This window comes from Schistocerca gregaria, unplaced genomic scaffold (genome assembly GCF_023897955.1).
Source record: "Schistocerca gregaria isolate iqSchGreg1 unplaced genomic scaffold, iqSchGreg1.2 ptg000181l, whole genome shotgun sequence".
Classification (NCBI taxonomy): Eukaryota; Metazoa; Arthropoda; class Insecta; order Orthoptera; family Acrididae; genus Schistocerca; species Schistocerca gregaria.
The window spans coordinates 589,076-594,568 of NW_026061731.1; positions in this window are offsets into that span (position 1 = coordinate 589,076).

Here is a 5,493-nt window from a genome sequence, read left to right on the forward strand (position 1 = left end):
GTTAAATTGTTATTAATGGGTGAAAGGTTAACTGGAAACTGATTTGCGAACAGAAACTGATATAAGTTGGCCAGTGTAAGTTCCGGGTGCCACAAAATTTTGTAGGGCAACCACTCAATTTAATTAAAATTGGAAACTTTTAATATAAAAACTGAATCAATAATTAAACTGGTAAGCATTACTAACGTGTTAACGTTAACATAAAGATCCAAGTGAATAGATGAAATGTGCATATAAGAACTGTTGTGTTGGCTGAAGAGCCAACACCGTGTTACTAGAGGAGGCCGAAATGCACGCGTTTTAGCTCACGCAGGCTGGCGTGAGGAGGGAAGCACTATATTGACGTGAAGTCTGGAACGTGACATGGAATGATAATTCAGAAAGCGGACGTAGCTAGTTTCATACTCAACTTTAATCCATTAACGATGAACGTCCCTCCTGACTGTACATGAGTCACAATATTATCTGTTCAGAAGACATGGTAACTGAATATGGCGCCTTGCTAGGTCGTAGCAAATGACGTAACTGAAGGCTATGCAAAACTGTCGTCTCGGCAAATGAGAGCGTATGTAGACAGTGAAACATCGCTAGCAAAGTCGGCTGTACAACTGGGGCGAGTGCTAGGGAGTCTCTCTAGACTGCACCTGCCGTGTGGCGGCGCTCGGTCTCCAATCACTGATAGTGGTGACACGCGGGTCCGACGTATACTAACGGACCGCGACCAATTTGAAGGCTATCACCTAGCAAGTATGGTGTCTGGCGGTGACCCCACAAGAACAATTTGAGTACACTTGACAAAACGATTAATTTAGAGCAAGCAGGAGGTTAAGCTACAAGAAAAAAAAAGACAGTCATACAAAAGCCTAAAAATATAAGACCTACCTTTTGAACTCCTGAAACGGCACGTTGGATGTATTAAAATAATCTTACAACAGGAGAAGTGTTTGTTGGACAAACAGTCATCACAGTCTAACACAGTTTATTGAAATAAAAAAAAATCACATAAAAAAATTTACAAAGTAATTGGCTGATATTTAATTATTCAACTCACTGATACCATTATTACACTAAGTGCTGCAGTATATAACGATGATGAATAAAAAAAGGAAATTTTACGCGCCAGCGGTTAAAGTCCACACAAACATTCAACGATTCACAAACACAAGAATAGAGATAGAAACAATTTTGCCCATCACAGTAACTCAAAGGCTCAGAGGTTCTTACCCCTAGCTGCGATTGAATTATTGTGGATATGAAGATTATGGAAAACTTTACGACGGAGAAATTCATCTGCATCATCTTCCACAGAAAACTTACGTACGTTGGCATGAAACAGCCACAAATGCCTTGAATATTCAAGAACAAAGCAAATTCACTAATCCTAGTGAAAACTTTAAGAACACTGACGTAAACCATACGCGGGCGACTGTGGCTGAGCGGTTCTAGGCGATTCAATCCAGAACAGCGCTGCTGCTCCGGTCGCAGGTTCGAATACCGCCTCGGGCATGGACGTGTGTGATGTCCTTAGGTTATTTAGGTTTAACTAGTTCGAAGTCTAGGGGACTGATGACCTCAGATGTTACGTCCCATAGTGCTTAGAGCCATTTGAAACATTTTGTAAACCATATAGGCACAGAGCAATAAAGGGTCACGTGGACTAAAATTTGTTTCAGATGGTACTGAAATTACACACAGTGAAATTACCACCACGTGGTATGAACAAAACTATACGATCTTAAAAACGAAACGAAGCGAAAAGCAGAAGAAATTAAACACATACACAAGAGCCAGTTAAAAGAGAGTTCATGGAATTGAATTTTAAACCTGCGCTGAAGTAACGATCGTCTTGCATCACATGTTCTGGTTACACAAAGCAAGGACTGGAAAAGAAAATATAATCGTCGGTAAATCTGAAATATATAAGAATTCGACTGATGAACTTGAACCTGAGCTAGAAAATCAAACGCGTACATCAGTCAGAATAGCTGTATGCCATCACTCAACTCACACACCAGCTCTAAGCCGCTCATCACTCACCAAAGGTTCAGTCCCGATTGACGAGAGCACGCTCTCCCTGTAGCGAACTTCCCCCAGGTAGCCCGAAGAGACCAGAAGGCTGCTTTCCTCCATCAGCTTAACTACTGTCGAATGACTACACAAAGGACATAAATCTTTTTGCCTTGACTGAGAAAGCTACGTTGGCTACACAGTTACTATCACAGAAGACATACAGACGCTGTACCGTTACCGCATAAAAGCTAAATGCAACATACACACTCATTCATTCATACAGAGGACACAGAGAGATAGGAAATTTGGAAGCACAAAATGTGAGTAATATATACAGGATTGAGTGCTTACTGAAAAAACTGATATTTTAATGTATTTTTGTACCACTGAATGGGGACAAACACGAAGTACAAAACCAAATTACAAGTGACTGATCGCGGCAAGACAAAATAAAAGTTTAGTAATATAAACGAATCTAACAGATGTTGCAGCGTGTACCCGAACATAATACTTTACCACACGTATTACCGCATGGTACGTTTCTGTGAGTATGTCTCAAATACTTTAAGGTGAAAATGCAGTTGTAAATTTCAGATCTCCAAAAGAATTTTCAGAAGCAAGGTAGGGTAATAGATAGTCTCTGAATTGGTGGAATTGTGTCTCTCAGCGTACCATTTTATGGGTATCCACAGAAATTCCTCTGGGGGTGGGATGAGGGGAACGATATTTGATTTAAATGAGAGGGTTAGTTCCGAGACCACTCGTGTCACAGGAACTAAATTTTATAGGTGACACAAAAAACTTATCATATCCCGCCCGCCCGGTTGGCCGTGAGGTCTAACGCACGGCTTTCCTGGCGGGAAGTAGAGCCGGTCCCCGGCACGAATCCACCCGGCGGATTTGTGTCGAGGTCCGGTGAGCCGGCCGATCTGTGGGCTGTTTTCAAGCGGTTTTCCATCTGCCTAGGGAAATGCGGGCTGGTTCCCCTTATTCCGCCTCAGTTACACTATGTCGGCGATTGCTGCGCAAATAAGTTCTGCACGTGCACTACCATTATTCTACCACGCAAACATAGGGGTTACACTCTTTGGTGTGAGACGTTCCCTGGAGGGTCCACCGGGGGCCGAACCGCACAATAACCCTGGGTTCAGTGTGGGGCGGCGGAGGGGTGAAGTGGACTGCGGTAGTCGTCGTGGGGTTGTGGACCACTGCGGCTGCGGCGGGGACGGAGCCTCTCCGTCGTTTCTAGGTCCCCGGGTAACATAACATAACATATCCCAGAGAACTGATATTTATCTGCTCAGTATTTGTTATAGGTAGATTACTTTGATACTTAAAACCGTCAAACAATACAATAACCGATAAAGCCATAGTATTATATCACAGTGATCAGACATGCAGTGCGTAGTGCCGCATTTTGCTGAACGAGAGCTGTAGCGGAAACAGGAAATCACTCATAGAAATGAACGAAAACTTCATTAATAAACATTCTGTACTCCAGGTTCCCAGCGGGTGGAGAGGGAGAGGGAGAGGGAGGGAGAGGGGGAGGGGGTGGCATGCTCTATATATGGGAACAATCATTTCCAGTAATGTATCAAATGTTGGACCGCCAACACGTGAGAGTTTACGATAATCTTTTTTCCCCATCTTTATTTCTCCCATAAAGTTTGTATGAGTGATCTACCACACTCCTAGAACCAGTTTTTAGTCACCTTTCTCTTGTCCTCGCAACAAAGTAGAGCCAACGTTCAGAATCTCGATACTACTGCACAGTATTACTGAACAGTTTATACAGAACTTAAATAACATTACAGAATATTATGGCGTAACTGGACAGCTAAGGGTTGTAGGTGAGAGTTACATAGAAAGAAGAGAACCTTACACTGCTTTCGTTGCCTTGAGAAAGTCTTTGGTTGAGAACAAGGGATAGAAGGCTGATAAGAAACCTATACCTACAGAAGAAAATACGAGCACTTACTGGGAATGAAATGACAGAAGAAAGACCAGTTGGAGGGGGTGTGAGCAAGGCTGTTGTCTCTCCCCAATACTTTTTAACATATATTTGGAGCATATTATTCACAAATGTTTGAAACAAAATAGTGGAGTGCGGGTTGGTTATAGGAGGATTGAATGTATTCGATTTGAGGATGGTATAGTGTTATTGGCAAAGAGCGAACGAAGTATGACTGGAATGCTACAAGAATTAAATGAGACCTGTGGGGAATTCGGAATGAGAAGTAATAAGAAATAAAACATAATGCATGGTGATAAGTTCAATAAAAATAACAACTATGAAGTTAGGACAGGAAGATATAGAACAAGTTAATACTTCCAAATATATGGGGAGCATTATTACGGACGACATGGTGAAGAGGTGGAAACAAGTATAGATATTGCCAAGGAGGCTTTTAATAAGAAGTGGAGGCTTGTATTTGAGTGCATGGACAGGGATCTGAGGAGGAGGCCGGTGAAGTGCTTCAGATGGAGCATGGAGTTACACAGAGCTGAGATATGGATAGCTAGGAAAGAAGAGGAAGAAGAATAGGATTCGAGATATGGATTTGGAGGATAATGGGAGGGATAAAATGGGTAGACAAAGTGAGAAACGGAAACGTGGTGTGTAGAGTGGGGGCGAGAGAAAAATTAGAGGGGTAATCTGGAAGAGGAAACACAATGGGCTTGGACACTGGCTGACAGAGATTGTTCACTGACGGGCGCAGTGGAAGGAATGGTGAATGGAAGAAGAACAACAAGAAGAAGAAAAGGACATAGAAAATGTCAGAAGGTGGATAGTATCAGGATAGGAAACAATTATGAAAAAACGAATAGGGTAGTAAATGAATGGACTACATGGAGAGCTACATGTGAATATCTGCCCTAGTACAGAACAATGATAATGATCATGGTGGATGTTATTGACCTTCTAGGAGGAGAGTAAGACAGTGTCTTACTGTTTCCCACTTTCTTGAGCAGGGAGCACTTTGGTGTTCGGTCGGAGATGTCCACCATCTTTCGTAATGTTAAATTAATTTTGCTGTTAACTTATCCGGATCAGTTACTTAATATTTGAAATAGTTATCTTCTAGACATCAGTATGGGTGAAAACTTGGGCAGTCAGATGGGTTTGTAATCAGTTAATGAGTAAACATTAATTCTGAACGTTACACATCTTGGCGCCGTATCTGATGCGAGATTTCCTGCCGTCTGTCAAGCTGAGTCCAACGGGAGCGCTTTTCCACACTCCCGGTCCAAATGGCACGACCATCTCTCACTCGTGGGGCGGGCAACCTATCTTTCCTATCAGCTTGCATCGCTACGACACGTCACGATAAATCATACTCCGCAACGTGGCGTAAGCCCGACAATGTGACGAGGTGGAGCGAGAAGGAGACAGAGCGGAGGAAGAGGCCGACGTCCTGTGCGGCTCGCAGACTCGGCGGCAGAAGGGCGGTGCGTGGCATATCGAGCGGGGACCCCGACCGC